Source organism: Solanum lycopersicum, chromosome 6 (genome assembly GCF_036512215.1).
Source record: "Solanum lycopersicum chromosome 6, SLM_r2.1".
Classification (NCBI taxonomy): domain Eukaryota; kingdom Viridiplantae; phylum Streptophyta; class Magnoliopsida; order Solanales; family Solanaceae; genus Solanum; species Solanum lycopersicum.
Genome location: NC_090805.1, coordinates 17,199,372 through 17,215,479, shown reverse-complemented (window position 1 = coordinate 17,215,479; position 16,108 = coordinate 17,199,372). Strand labels below are relative to the sequence as shown.

Sequence of the window (16,108 nt, the reverse complement as noted above, 5' to 3'; positions counted from 1 at the left end):
CTGTAGCCTTTTGTTGGTAATCATATTTTTCTCTTGACTATTTTCTTGAATCCCTAGTTTTCGCGCCTTGCTTCCTTGAGCATTATAGCATAGACTTATTCTAATAATCAATTCTGAGAAAAGGGGATGGTTGAGTCAAAAGGTAATCAATAATAGCCACAAAGTGCTTAAAAGCACTCTTTAAAAGAATGTAATGTAAAAAGCTGGTTTCCTTGATGATGACCCTGGTCCTTCCAAGGGCATTGTGCACCTTAACACATGTAAAATACATAAGTCGAGGGTGGTTATTCGAAAGGAGAACTTCTAAACAAAAAGAATTGAAACATTCATGATATAATGCGAATAACTTGTGAAATAATTGTTGAATAGAGGACTAAAAATAAATAGAAGAAAATAATTGGAGATGAAGTCTTAAATTGCAAAGTGCTTAGGAAAGTATAAGTCACTATTATAAAGTTTTTGTACATGTCCCCTAACCTACATCGCAACCCGTTAAAATCCTGTTCGATTCTATCCAAGCGTGCTTAAATTAGTGGAGATATACATAATGGGCACTCGTATGGTTCTTTGTACGTCCATGTTAATATTTTTTGTAAGTGTGAAAGTGTTCTTGATGTGAAGTCCTTAATTTATATTCAATTTATATCCAATGTGAAGTTGTTACACAATGGATAGGTGATTTCATTAGCGTTTTTTGATAAGAGTAGGTGAGCAAACTTAAATTTGATGAGTTCAATGTTTTTACTTAAAGTTAGGAGGTTAGAGGTTTGTTGTTTATTTAGTTGTTTTGCACAATGATTGAGAAGTGTACTTGATATTTTGAAATTGATATATGACATAATTGTTGTATTAACCAAAGTGATGACATTCCTATTTTGATTTATTTGTAATGAGTTCAATGTTGCTCGAGGACGAGCAAAAATTGAAGCATGGGGTGGTGATGTGAGGTCAAAAATACATATTTTTAATCATTATTTGCCTCACATTTATTATTTATATATGTCCTTTTTTAGCATGAATTATATAGAATTTGCTAAATAGTATATTTTATTTGTAGGATTAAATTGGTGGAAAAAGGAAAAAGTTTGGAGCTAAAATGAATTAATTATGAAAGACTAAAGAAGGAAATCAAGTTGACAGCTTAATGGATTGATTTTTTTAATATAATAATATAATTTTTTATGCAGCAGAATGGAATTGAATTGGAATTGAAGTTTGCCAACGCGGCGGAGCACTGTTACGCATACATGAATTCATAGCGGTTTGGTTTTGGAAGCACAATTAGTTTTGAACTCAGTTATTTTGTTTAGGTTTTTCTACCTCTATAAATAGTCCATAAAAATAATTATTATGGGAAAAATATAGGAGGAGAAATACAGGGCATCAAGTAGAAAGTCGTCAATACTTTTTAGTGTTCTTTTTTCTTCTTCTTGTTTTATTAGAGAATAGTTTCTAAATCCCTTGTTTAAGGGCAATAGCAACAGATCGAATGTTGATTACTAATGGCGTTTTGAATTAATTTTGATTGTCATTATAAGTCACTTCTATATTCTTATTTTATTATCTAATGTTTGATCACCGTGAGATAAAACTGCTGTCTAATCTTTAAATCGAGACAGAAGAGGTTAGATAGACAATAGAATATAGAGAGCTCGATCAACCCATTAGATTGATATGATTTGGGTTTAGGAGTGACTACCGGACGAACAACTTGCTTGGTTACGAAATATGATGAAATATAAATGCTTGCCAATAATTTACTAATCCCCACTCAAAGATGTAGTTAGGTATCTAATTGGAGTACGCGACGAGAGGTTTGTAACCCGACTGATACAATTAACCCTATAAACCAGTAACTTGACAACTAAAATTAGTTCTAAGCCAAAGATATGATACATGCAATCCAATATATATTGTAGCCCTGGGATTTTCTAACCATTATATGTAATTTTATTATTTTTTTATTCCGTCATTCTTTTCTTTTGGCTCTCTTGAGTAAACAATTAGTCCAGTATAATTTAGTAAAAATAGTTAATTGATAGTCCATTGGGATCAATAATCTGGTTCTTTTGAGAGCCACTACATTAAATGCGCGACCACGTACACTTGCGTGTGCAATTGGGAGAAATAAGTGTTTGGCCATTTGTAGGTTTTTATGACTGAATCGAGAGGATGGGATTTGAGTCCACGAGATCATGTCTCATCCAGAAGTTTTATCTGTGAATATGTTGGGGACTTGCTTGATGAAAACGAAGCTGAAAGAAGAATATATAACGATGAGTACTAATTTGATATTGGCAACTATGATGAAGAAATCTTGAAAAGGAATCCTACACATAATAATAACCTAAAAGTTGTGTCTGATTCTTCGCGGAGGAAGGATGAAGATGGCTTGACCGTTGATGTAGTGAAATATGGGAATGTTGGAAGATTTATCAACCATAGTTGCTTACCAAACCTTTACGCTCAAAAAATTATGTATTACCATGGTGATAGGAGAGTTCCTCATATAACTCAAAAAATTATGTATTACCATGTGTTGGGTTTTAGGAAGTGTGAATGGGAAAAGAAAAGAGAGAATATGAAAAGTGAGGGAACTACTTTGGAGGGAAAATAAAAAGTCATTTGCAAAATCCAAATGAAAAGTCATTTCTCCCATATCGGCAAAAGAAATGGAAATTGTTGTCCGTATAGAAGGAAACACTTTCATTACTTCTTAAAAAGAGATAAGAAGAAGATGCCCCCTCGCGCCGTCGTCGTCGTCGCTCGGCTCGGCTTTGGCTTTGGCTTTGGATTTGGATTTGGATTTGATGTGATTGATTGATAATTTTTTTGGACAAAATTTATTTAATCAGTTTTTGTTAATCAAATAAATCCTGTTAATGTTATCTCTTATAAATTTGCGGGTAACGGTAACATTCCGAAAAGTTGTTACTTTTTCGAAAAGTCGTTACTTTCCTAGTTATTTTTCCTAACAGACACATTTTTTTGAAAAGTTGTTATTTTTTCCAAAAGACACAACTTTTTGGATAAAATGGGTCTGAACAGATTTCATTGAACAGACATGTTCCTTGTTGAAAATGGCTATAAAAGGAAGTCAATTTTTTTATTTTTTCATACACTAAAATTTTTTCTTTCTCTGCATTTATTTTTTCTCTCAAAATAAAATCAAAGTGTCGATCGACTGAGTCTGTGTGACTTGTTGCTGTTCTTCAGTTCGTTGAAGTTAAAGAAGTTTGAGGTACCGCTATTTCTTTAACAGGTTTAATCCGTTTTATCTTGGGAGAAATTAATCCATAACCTTGGGTACAGTGAGGGGATTAAATTTCTTAAGGACACATAGTAGTTTCTGTGGACTCGGATTAATTCTTCTATTTTAAATGTTTTCTACTTCATCTTGTTTCTGTTTCTGTTCATTAACTTCATAAATACAAGTTATTGTAAGAATAACAATCTTAAGAAATTTAACAGTTTCTGCATTTGAGGTTTCTGGAGATTAAAACCTTTATGGTTTTCTACTCTGCTTAAATTTTTAAAATTCATTCGATTAACGATTAAAAGAACATAAAAACTTTATCGTTAAATCAGAAACAGTTTGTGTAAAGATTTGTTCTTTACTTTTAGTATTTTAAATACTTAATTTATCTGCCATTTGTGGCAGAAAAAAATTGACTAATTCAAGTCAAACAAATGCTGGAACAGTAAGTGCTGCAACAACAACGGTTGCACATAATCGTTCAAATGCTGCCTTAGCACCGGCTGAGAAACCTGCAAATTTTTCTGGAGTCGACTTTAAGAGATGACAGCAAAAGATGTTTTTCTATCTCACTAAGTTGAGTCTGCAGAAGTTCATCAATGAGAATGTTCCTGTTATGTCAGATGAAACTCCGGCTGATGAACGATTCTTGGTAACAGAAGCATGGACACACTCAGATTTTTTGTGTAAAAATTATATTTTGAGTGGTCTGCAAGATGATCTGTGCAATGTGTACAGCAATGCCAAAACCTCAAAAGAACTCTGGGATGCTTTAGAAAAGAAGTACAAAACAGAAGATGTCGGAATGAAGAAATTCATTGTGGCAAAATTTCTGGACTATAAGATGATAGACAGTAAGACTGTCGTCACAAAAGTTCAAGAATTGCAAGTCATAATCCATGATATCATTGCTGAAGGTATAAATTTATTTAATGCCTATGTTAGAAATATTAAGTTTTCCCTTAATACTCACATAACCTTTAATGTAGGATTGATTGTGAATGATGCTTTTCAAGTGGCTGCAATTATTTAAAAGTTACCTCCATTGTGGAAGGACTTTAAAAACTACTTGAAACACAAACGTAAGGAGATGACTGTTGAAGATCTCATTGTAAGGTTGAGAATCGAAGAGGATAATAAGGCTGCAGAAAAGAGGTCACGTGGTAATTCAGCAATATCTGGAGTAAATTTTGTTGAAGAAGATTCCACAAAATTAAAGAAAAGAAAGAAAGCATCTAGTCCAAAAAGCAATCCTCCTAAGAAAAAATTCAATGGAAACTGCTTTAATTGTGGTAAACATGGTCATAGGGATAATGAATGCCGGGGTCCTAAGAAGGACAAGAAAAAGAAAGATCAAGCAAACTTTGGTGAATCCAAAGGAGAAATAGATGATCTCTGTGCAATGCTTTCAGAATGTAACTTGGTTGGAAATCCAAGAGAATGGTGGATAGATTCTGGTGCCTCATGCCATGTTTGTGCCAACAAAAAATTATTTTCATCATATACTCCAGCACTTACAGATGAAAAATTGTTTATGGCAAACGCCGCTCTTGCAAAGGTGGAAGGAACTGACAAAGTCCTATTAAAGATGACATCAGACAAGGTGGTGACTTTGAATAGGGTCTCATATGTTCCAGAATTGAGAAAGAATTTAGTTTCAATTCCAGTTCTGACCAAGAATGGATTTAAATGTGTATTTGTTTCTGATAAAGTAGTAGTAAACAAAAATGATATGTATGTAGGAAAAGGCTACCTTAGTGATGGCCTTTTCAAACTCAATGTAATTGCAGTTGATATGAATAAAGATTTTGCTTCTTCTTACTTGCTTGAGTCTAAATGTTTATGGCATGAATGTTTGGGACACGTTAATAACAAAACCTTGCGAAAACTGATTAACTTAAATATTTTGCCAAAATTTGAGTGCAATAAATCAAAATGTCAAATTTGTGTTGAATCTAAGTATGCTAAGCATTCTTATAAATCTGTTAAAAGGAATTCAAATCCTTTAGAATTGATTCACACTGATATTTGTGACATGAAGTCAACACCATCACGTGGTGGGAAAAAGTATTTCATAACTTTTATTGACGATTGCACTAGATATTGTTATGTCTATTTTCTAAATAGTAAGGATGAAGCAATATATGCATTTAGGCAATATAAAACTGAAGTTGAAAATCAGTTAGATAAAAAGATCAAAATGATCAGAAGTGATAGAGGTGGAGAATATGAATCTCCATTTGCAGAAATATGTTTAGAAAATGGAATAATCCATCAAACTATTGCTCCCTACACTCCTCAGTCTAATGGAATTGAAGAAAGAAAAAATCGAACTTTAAAAGAAATGATGAATGCATTACTTATAAGTTCAGGTTTACCACAAAACTTGTGGGGAGAAGCTATCCTTACAACAAATTAGATACTTAATAGAGTGCCTCACTCAAAGACAAATGTAATTCCATATGAAAAATGGAAAGGTAGAAAACCCAATTTGAAATATTTCAAAGTGTGGGGGTGTCTAGCCAAAGTCCAAGTTCCTATAGCTAAGAGGGTAAAAATAGGACCTAAGACTATGGATAGTGTATTCATTGGATATGCCACAAACAGTAAGGCATGTCATTTTTTGGTTCATAAGTCCGAACATCCGGATATTCATGATAATACGGTAATGGAATCAGATAGTGCTGAATTTTTTAAACATATCTATCCGTATAAAACTAGACTTGAGTTATCTAGTGGGGGATCTAAACAACCCAGAGAAGAACCAAAAGAGAATGAACAAAATGAAGAAAGTCCAAGACGCAGTAAACGTCAAAAGACATCTACTTCATTTGGATCAGATTTTGTAACATTTCTTCTTGAAAGTGAGCCTCAAACATTCAAGGAAGCAATGTTTTCTAGCGACTCAACCTCTTGGAAGGAGGCTGTTAATAGTGAAATTGAATCAATCTTAAGCGATCATACTTGGGAATTGGTTGATCTTCCTCCAGGGAACAAACCCTTGGGTTCAAAATGGATCTTTAAAAGGAAGATGAAAGACGATGGAACTATTAACAAATATAAAGCAAGACTTGTTGTCAAAGGTTTTAGACAAAAAGAAGGTCTTAATTATTTTGACACATATTCGCCAGTGACTAGGATTACATCGATTCGGATGTTAATTGCACTAGCTGCAGTATACGGTCTTGAAATTCATCAAATGGATGTGAAAACAGCCTTCTTAAATGGGGAGCTTGAAGAGGAAATTTACGTAGAACAACTTGGGGGTTTTGTAGTTCCTGGTAAAGAAAAGAAAGTGTGCAAACTTATTAAGTCACTTTATGGGCTAAAACAAGCACCAAACAATGGCATGCAAAGTTTTATCAAACCATGTTGTCAAATGGATTTAAGATCAATGAATGAGATAAATGTGTTTACATTAAAGATACTCCAAATCAGGAAGTTATTTTATGCCTATATGTAGATGATATGCTTATAATGAGCAAAGACATTGCTAATATAAAAGCTACAAAGTGTATGCTTGCCATAAGTTTGATATGAAAGATTTAGGAGTTGCTGATGTGATATTAGGAATTAAAATTCTTAAAACTCCTAACGGTCTAGCATTGTCTCAAAGTCATTATATTAAAAAGATACATGAAAAATTCAAATTTTTGAATTTTAAAAGGAAAAAGACTCCAATTGATGTAAATCTTCATCTTGCAAAGAATAAAGGCAAAAGTCAGTCTCAATTGGACTATGCTAGCGTATTGGGAAGCTTAATGTATGTCATGAATTGTACACGACCAGACATAGCTTGTGCTATTAGTAAACTGAGTCGATACACAAGTAATCCTAATCATAATCATTGGTTGGAAATGAAGAGAGTTTTGGGATACTTAGATGACACTCAAAACTATGCTTTTCATTACAACAGATATCCAGCCGTTCTCGAAGGATATAGTGATGCAAATTGGATTACTGGGTCAACTGAAACAAAATCCACAAGTGGATACGTTTTTACTATTGGTGGGGGAGAAATATATTGGAAATCATCCAAACAAACATGTATAGCTCGCTCTACAATGGAGTCTGAATTCATTGCTTTAGACAAGGCAGATGAAGAAGCTGAATGGCTCCGGAATTTCTTAGAAGATATTCCATTTTGGACCAAACCAATGGCCCCTATATGCATACATTGTGATAGGCAAGCTGCAATTGGAAGGGCTGGAAGCATTATGTATAACGTCAAGTCTCGTCACATAAGACGAAGACATAACTCTGTGAGACAACTACTCTCTAGTGGAATTATCACAATTGACTATGTGAAGTCAAAAGATAATGTGTCGGATCCACTTACAAAAGGCCTAAATAGAGAGGGAGTTGAGAAATCATCGACGGGAATGGGACTATGGCTGAGAACAAGTCATCGTGGCGGTAACTCTACCTAGAAGACTGGAGATCCCAAGATCTAGGTTCAAGGAGATAAAGCAAAGTCATTGATGACGGTTCAACATTGTCAAAGCAAAAAAAAGTTATTATTATTATTTTATGGTCCATTCTCATGATGAGACAATGTTTAGTAACTAGGATAAAGACATAAGGACTTTTTAATGTTTCTAAGTTTGATACAGGGAATATCAAATGGTGTATATATGGGATAACACATTTAGAAATCACCTATGTAAGTGTGAAGTAGAAGCCGCTTCAAGGAGAATCCGGTAAGGCCAGTTCTTTAAGCACTTACTATCCAAGATGTGTTCATGGCTGAAACGAACAAAACAATGAGAACTAAGAACAGTTCAAAGGTTGATTGTGTAACATATGTTGTCTAGGTATACACCAAAGCTCGGCGGTTCAAAGATATCAAATCTACTGATTGACCGAGTATATCCGATTTATGGTCACTACGGAAAGTTTAAAGGGAAACCTACTTATCCAGATGTGATTAACATTTACCTACAAGACACACAAGTTTTTTCATGCATATGTTTTAACAATAGCCTTCCCCATTCATGTGGGGGATTGTTGGGTTTTAGCAAGTGTGAATGGGAAAAGAAAAGAGAGAATATGAAAAGTGAGGGAGCTACTTTGGAGGGAAAATGAAAAGTCATTTGCAAAATGCAAATGAAAAGTCATTTCTCTCATATCGGCAAAAGAAATGGAAATTGTTGTCCTTATAGAAGGAAACACTTTCATTACTTCTTAAAAGAGATAAGAAGAAGATGCCCCCTCGCGCCGTCGTTGTCGTCGCTCGTTCGGCTCGGCTTTGACTTTGGCTTTGAATTTGGATTTGGATTTGGCAAATGATGTGATTGATTGATAAATTTTTTGGACAAAATTTATTTAATCTGTTTTTGTTAAATCAAATAAATCCTGTTAATATTATCTCTTATAAATTTGTGGGTAATGGTAACATTCCGAAAAGTTGTTATTTTTCGGAAAAGTCGTTACTTTTCAAAAAGTAGTTATTTTTCCTAACAGACACATTTTTTCGAAAAGTTGTTATTTTTTTCAAAAGATACAATTTTCTGGATAAAATGAGTCTGAACAGATTTCATTGAACAGACATGTTCCTTGCTGAAAATGGCTATAAAAGGAAGTCAATTTTTGATTTTTTCATACACTAAAATTTTTTCTTTCTCTGCATTTATTTTTTCTCTCAAAATAAAATCAAAGTGTCGATCGACTGAGTCTGTGTGACTTGTTGCTGTTCTTCAGTTCATTGAAGTTAAAGAAGTTTGAGGTACCACTATTTCTTTAACAGGTTTAATCAATTTTATCTTGGGAGAAATTAATCCATAACCTTGGGTACAGTGACGGGATTAAATTTCTTAAGGACACATAGTAGTTTCTGTGGACTCGGATTAAATCTTCTATTTTAAATTTTTTCTGCTTCATCTTGTTTCTGTTTCTGTTCATTAACTTCATAAATACAAGTTATTGTAAGAATAACACCATGTTGATAGGAGAGGTCCTCATATAATTGTTTTCTCTTATAAGAGTATTGCTCCATTGGAAGAGTTTACTTATCACTTGTTTATGATAAAAGTAGTAATCAAGAGAAAAAATTGTAGATATGGCTCTTGGAAGTGAGAGGGGAGAATGTACTAAAGAATTACTCATGTTATACTATCCCTCTTGACATTATGTTTAAAGTATAATTTTATAATCTTTGCACTCGTCATTTACGATTCACTAGGGTTGTGTATCGGTCTGATCTGTTTTAAAGTTTATTCGTTATCGGTTTGTTCAAATGCTTCATTATAGAACCATTAAGATATTGAGTTATCGGTTTTTGGTTTATCAATTTTTGATCGTCATCTATTTAACCCTTATGATTGGACCCAATTTTTTAGAACCACGTAGAAACAAGGTGAAACCCCAAACAAACCATGAACATGAGTTCACAAGTTACATCATCTTCAAAATCAAATATTTTTACGTTGTAGAATAACCAAGTATTTGAGACAACTAAAAATAAAAGTAGAAAATCAAACTGTAAGTCAAGGACATTATACACAAAATGATATAAAGATAATTATTAAATTTACTATTGAGTTATCGGTTAAACCGTTAAAAAAAAACTTTAAACTATTATGAACCGATAACCCGATAAAAAAATTCTTACAAAACGGCTAAATCGATAATTCAATACTGATAAACCAATATGTTTTTTTTGGTTCTGTTTATTGATTTCGGTTCGGTTTTGAATAGTCATAAGATTCATAATGCGTAATATCCTAATTTTTTATGACACCTTTGTTTGGTATTGAATGTACAAAACATAAAATGGTCGTATAACCAAATGAGAGAGTTAATACTTATCCCGCCTCTTTTTTAGACTTGCTGTTACTTACCACCCAGGTTGGACCAAAATCCTTAAAAAGAAATATTTATCTTAAATTCAAATGTCTATTTTCCTATCAAGTAGTGAAATTTGTACATGATTGCAACACTTGTAATAAAATGTATGTGTCCACTAGTAGTAAATTAACCAGGTCCCTTGATAGAATGTAACTGCAGAAAGAAATAAAGTCAATGTAAAACAAACATTTACGTGAAAACCCCCTTACTCAAGGAAAGCGAACACCATGTCTTGTGCTCACAGGATTTTAAACCCAACTCCATTTAAATATAAAAGGAGCACAGGTTCAGATTATGGAACTCTTGCAACCTGTGAACTAAAACTCTGTAATCCCTTCTCCATACTGCAACAAATATACTACCGGCAAAAGAACTAAGTAATAGTTCTATTGCCCACTAAACCACCTAACTCTTGTCGACCTAGACCTCAATATCTCAACAAGGCTACCTCTAGCATCAAACTCAGATCTCAACGATCAGGTAATAGAACTAGCAGCAACTATATTGAACCAAGCAACAACTCAGTTGCTCACTGCACCAACTAACTATAGCTAATATAGAAGCAACAACCATGTTCCCATTACACCAACTAACTCTAGTTGATATAGACTTCAACAATCCGACATAGCTAACTCTACCTAGGAATCGAAAAACTCAATAAGGACTTCAAACGATCTAATTCATTTATAGATCAGGATAGATATTACAAGATTAAGCTGAAATATATGCTCTCACAACTCCGCTCTGAAATATATGCTTCTTAAATATTCTGATTTATAAAGGCTTGTGTGTGATAATGGAGAATAGACATATTATAGGATAAGAACAAATACACAAAAGAATCTCATTTGTTAAGGGCTTCTTTTACGGTGGGAGTCGTGAACCAACCACAATAGTTTTTGCAGGCTTTTGGACAGTTGTAGCTTCTTGTACGGTGTTGGAACTAATGCATTACACCTTAATATTTAGTATTTAAATATTCTCTCTTAGTTTTTAAGATGTTTTTTTAGGACGTTGTAAGACATTTATCTATTAATTTATTATACATGTATCTAGTTAATTGTGCAAGATTTTTTATTTTCTATTTTGAGTAGTGTAAAGGCAGAATGGTCTGGTGGACCCTTATACTTGTATAGGATTATATTCTGGACACTCTTACTTACCCTTTTGTCATATGGACCCCTAAACCCATCCAAACCAAACATATTAAACACTTCTTTTGTTGTGGTATGATGCTTGTTGCAGAAACAAGTACGACATTGGCCAAAAAGAAAAAACAATAATCCATGTATGATATTAACAGAACATTAAATTTTAAAATAAAAATAAATGAAAAGAAAAAACCAAGGGGGGGGGGGGGAGTCATCTTTTTTTCATTCCTCCACTTTAATTTCTTCCCCCACCCCAATCAAATTCACCCATCATTTTCCTTGTTCTTCTTCTTAACACCAATTGAGTGTCGAATATGGTTATTTTTGAGGGAGTGGGTGTTGGAGGAACTTGAGAATGATAATATTTGGAGTTGGGGCTTAAGTATTTAGTGAAGGAAATTGTTGGAATTGTGATTTATAAGCCAAAATTGTTATTTAAATATTTTTTTGAGATTAGATTGACTACATCAGGTCTTCATCGTGAAGACCAACAAAATTAAACAAAAAAAAATACAATACAATCAACACAAAAAAAGAGATTAGTAAATCAAAGGAAACAATAAATGAGACAAAAATTGAAGAGAAACAATTGAGAAAAAGACAATAGAAAAGCTTAAATTTGTCGAACAATGGTGTTGAGTGAGAATAGAGAAGAAGAAACTGTAACGACCATTTTCGATCGTTTTGAGCACTAGAACTTTTTATGTCAGAAAATATTTTCCTATAGATTTAAATGAGTGTTTTGGACTATTCATAATTATAATTATGACATTAGTGGGGTAATTTTATAATTATGTTAATTGGTGGTTAAAGAAAATAACGTTAAAATTGATAGTGGACCACTTTTATAACTCTTATAAGTAGTATATTAGATTAGGGTAGAGAATAATTTGTAGAAAAATAGAAAGCGGTGTGAATAAAGAGGAAGAAACCGACGACGGCTTCAGGTGAGAAACTTATCAAACTTTCAATATTTTGAGATTGATACTTATATAAATTCATATAATAATGATGTAATAGTTAGATTTATGATGATAAGGTTGCATGATTATCGGTGAAATAAAAAATATTAATTGATCTTTAGATGATTATTTTATAATGTCAATTTAAGAACATCCTTTTGTTTAATATTTTAAGTTCAATATTTCTTTGGACAAAGTAAATGATGCTTGCTGGAGGGAATGAATTTTATCAATTTAATAGTGTGTGTGTAAAGAAATTAATGAATTTTATCAATTTAATAGTGTGTGTGTAAAGAAATTAGAATGAAAGTTGGGTAACGATAACAGTTGGACGATTAGGGATAGCGCATTGGGATTAATGATGGTAAATTAATTAAGGGATAATGTTAAATCAATGAATAGAGATATGGGATAAATTATGAGAAATTGGAATATGGTTCCTTTTTGACTCTCTTCTTTAATGAACCTATGTGGTTAATGTACTGGTAGCATGACATGAGGTTGTAATCATTAATGGAGTTATTATAATATTGAGTTATATCATTAGTTTTATTATTAGTACCATATGGATTGTGAAAGGAAATTGGATAAATTGAATTGAAATAGTTAGGAACTAAGTCACAGTGTAGTTTGAATTTTGGGGGAATAATATAATTGTTGGATATGAATTACAGGTGGATTAACAATATAAAATGATTCTTGTAACTTTTTGGAGACAAATTGGCATCTTTAGTCATTAGCCGTGGGATGCTAATAACTGGATAAAATTTGACAATTATTATGTTATGTTTGGAAGTGGAAGGAATATGATAATTGAATGGCATGAAAGTATGCTAATTTGAGGAATTAAGATTTATCCTTAGGCTTGAACTTTAGTAAATTGATTATAAAATTGGATGAAGGTTTTGGGTCTAGGCTAGACATAAGTAATATAAGTGTTTATAGACTTGTTAACGTATAAATTATTCATATATAAATTGATAGATTGAAAAAGTTCGAAGGCATTGAGGAAAGGAAAAGTATTGGAGAAGTAGCTTGCTTGACTTCGATTCTCGGTGGAGGTAGGTTATGGTTAATGCTATTTGATAGTAAACTCTTAATAGTGATTGATATGCATTGAATGATGTTGTGAAGTTTTCTATGTACTTGATTGTGTGATTGTGTGGCTTGGTCGTGTGTTTTGTAATTGGTCTGAAATCCCGAAACCGTAGAATGTTTTATTTTAAACCATCTCTATCGAAGTAATGCCTTGGATCGAAGTGTCACGTTACGGCACAATATTCTTGGATCAGAGTGTCACGTTCCAATACGGTATTCTTGGATCGGAGTGTGACGTTCTGACACGATATTCTTGGATCGGAGTGTCACGTTCTGACACGATAATATTAAAGGAAAAACATGTTGAATTAATGGAAGGTACTCAATCTCAAAGAACTGAACTACAAAAATTGTTTGGTTTGGAGGCATGAGTCTTCATGTGTGATCTTGATATCATTGACTTATTACGAGCTTACTTTAATGTTGTTGATATTTGTTCATGTTGTTTGTTGTTTATCACTTGTTAAGTGCTATAGTTGAGTTCATACTATTACTTATTGTATTTTATTTACTATTTTGGGTTGACCGATGATTCTTACTCCGTACATGTTGCCTCGTACTGATCCCTACTTGTTTTCTTCTTTGTTTTCCTTTTATTAAATGCAACGAGTGTAGCTATGACTTCTGATTTCCCTCAGCTCTAGCCAGCCTCCCGCATATCAAGTTACAGGGTGAGCTATCCATTCAAGCTCGTGTTGGATTCTCTCGGTCATGACATGATGTCCTATACTTTCGGACACATGCCATTTTATTTTTTATTTTAGTGTATTCGATATTCTTAGACTTTGTATTGGGGATTAGATGTCCTTGATGTGATGACTATCAGATTTTGGGATGATAAGTATTAAACTTTAGAAACTTATTTAAATTGGTTGCTTAGTATCTTTTGGAGCTTCCGCATTATTGATATTATTTATAGTTGAACTATTGGTATATGTTGATGTTTAGATATGTTGGTTCGTCCACCAAAGGAGGTAAGTGTGGGTGACACTCACGACTCGTTTTGGGTCATGACAAACTTGGTATCAGAGCATTAGGTTCGTTGATCTCATCACACAAGTAAAAGTCTAGTAGAGTCTTGTGAAACAGTAAGGGGACACCTTTACTTTTCTTCGAGAAGCTATAGGACTTTAGGAAAGATCATTTCTTTCTTTCTTTCGTTCTACTACTTGAATCCAATTGGTATCTAGGTGATACAAATTTGTATCTGAACTTATTCACTCTATTTGAAATATGTGATCTACTAGAGTATTTGAAGTTGAAATAGAAACAACAGATTGAAAAAAAAATGTGTCCTTAGGAATAGATATATTTTCTCGATTACAAAATGTTGTGGTAGTCTCATGTCGAGTGTCGATTAATAAAGACACTACTATGACTTCATAGAGTGAGGGTATATTAGAGAAAGTCATTGATGCTTACTTGGTTATAGTTAGGAAGTATGCTATTTTTTTTATTGAATTGATCTATGAAGTAAAACAAACTGTTTGGTCTAGAGAGAGAACAAATTCAATAATGTTTTGCAATTATTCAATGGGTAAAAATATGTGGGCTATTTGGGTACGATATTATGGATAGGTATGATGTGTTCTAGTGAGGTATCTAACGGACTTTCACGTTGTGGCAGTACTAGGGTTATGTGGAAACATGTACGTCGATTGTCAAGTATGAATACTAATTACTAAAGGAGTTACCAGTTGTATGACATGGTCAGATAATAAGATTTAGTGTTGCATTCACATTTGAGAAACCAACTAGTTTATTACTACAGGAACTTAGATTAAGCATCATTTTAAAGGACATTTTTAGTGGTGGATCTTTGGGACAATATTAACACACTTAAGTTGTGAAATGTATCTTGAGGGTTCTGAATGAGTACTGACGATTTTATCTTAAGCTTCAAAAGGTAGATTGATGCTAAAATGAAAAATTTATAGGGAAAGAAAGTCCTAGTGGATATACTTGGGTGAAGTAAATTGAAGATTTAGCAAAAAAAAAAGTGCAGATAAATTGGGTTAATCTCTTGAATTTGATTGGTATACCTAAGTTTAAGGCGCCAGATCGAGGAAAAGGTTCACTTCATGGTGATAAAAGGGTTCACTAAGCATGATGAGGAAAAAAATCGTGAGAAATTGTAATTGGGATGAAATTATATAATTAGGATTTGTTGGTTAAATAAATTTTGTACGTAATAAAGACTTGCGAGTATCTAAGGTTGTGATTTTCTACTATTTAATGAGTAATGTGGGTGTATAACAAATTTTAAGAGATGTTGGGTCAACGCTCGAATAGAATTTAAAGGAGCTGGAATCATAATTAAAATAAGATAAAACTTGTGGGATGTGTAGCCTTAAGAAAATAAGTGAGAGAAGGAATATTTTCTCTGATTGTAAGAACTAAAAATGTATCTTCGAAGGGGTTGAGAATTGGGTTCAGATGCGCATAATTTTATCTATTTTGTTTTGGTAAGGTAATAACATAACAGGTTAATCAGCTTGGTTAAAAGCTATTGAATAGAACTTAATAGAGGAGTGTACACACGTTCAGCTTGAGTGAGATTATAAGTTCTGTTGTACTTGTTGAATTTAGAAATGAGTAGGGTTGGACTTTTAGTGAAGCATATGGTATGGTTGATGGAGAGGCAATCAATGATAAGCTAAGATAAGGTAATTATAGAAGTCTTCAAAGTATAAGCAAATGTATATACACAAGGGTATTGGGTTACACAATTGGACTTAAAATTCAAACATTTCATTATAAGTCTGCATTCTTGGTGATATGTTTTTTTTTCAAGG

The 16,108-nt window shown here is 33.0% G+C and overlaps 1 long non-coding RNA gene across 1 annotated transcript in view; it reads left to right on the top strand.

The window, feature by feature from the left end:
- The first annotated feature begins 12,120 nt into the window (after positions 1 to 12,120).
- The window catches only part of LOC138349115 (uncharacterized), a 32,388-nt gene continuing 28,400 nt past the window's right edge, over positions 12,121 to 16,108 (top strand). Inside the window, exon 1 of the long non-coding RNA XR_011221685.1 lies at positions 12,121 to 12,200. This is a non-coding gene — a long non-coding RNA (uncharacterized lncRNA). The remainder of the gene's footprint in view (positions 12,201 to 16,108) is intronic.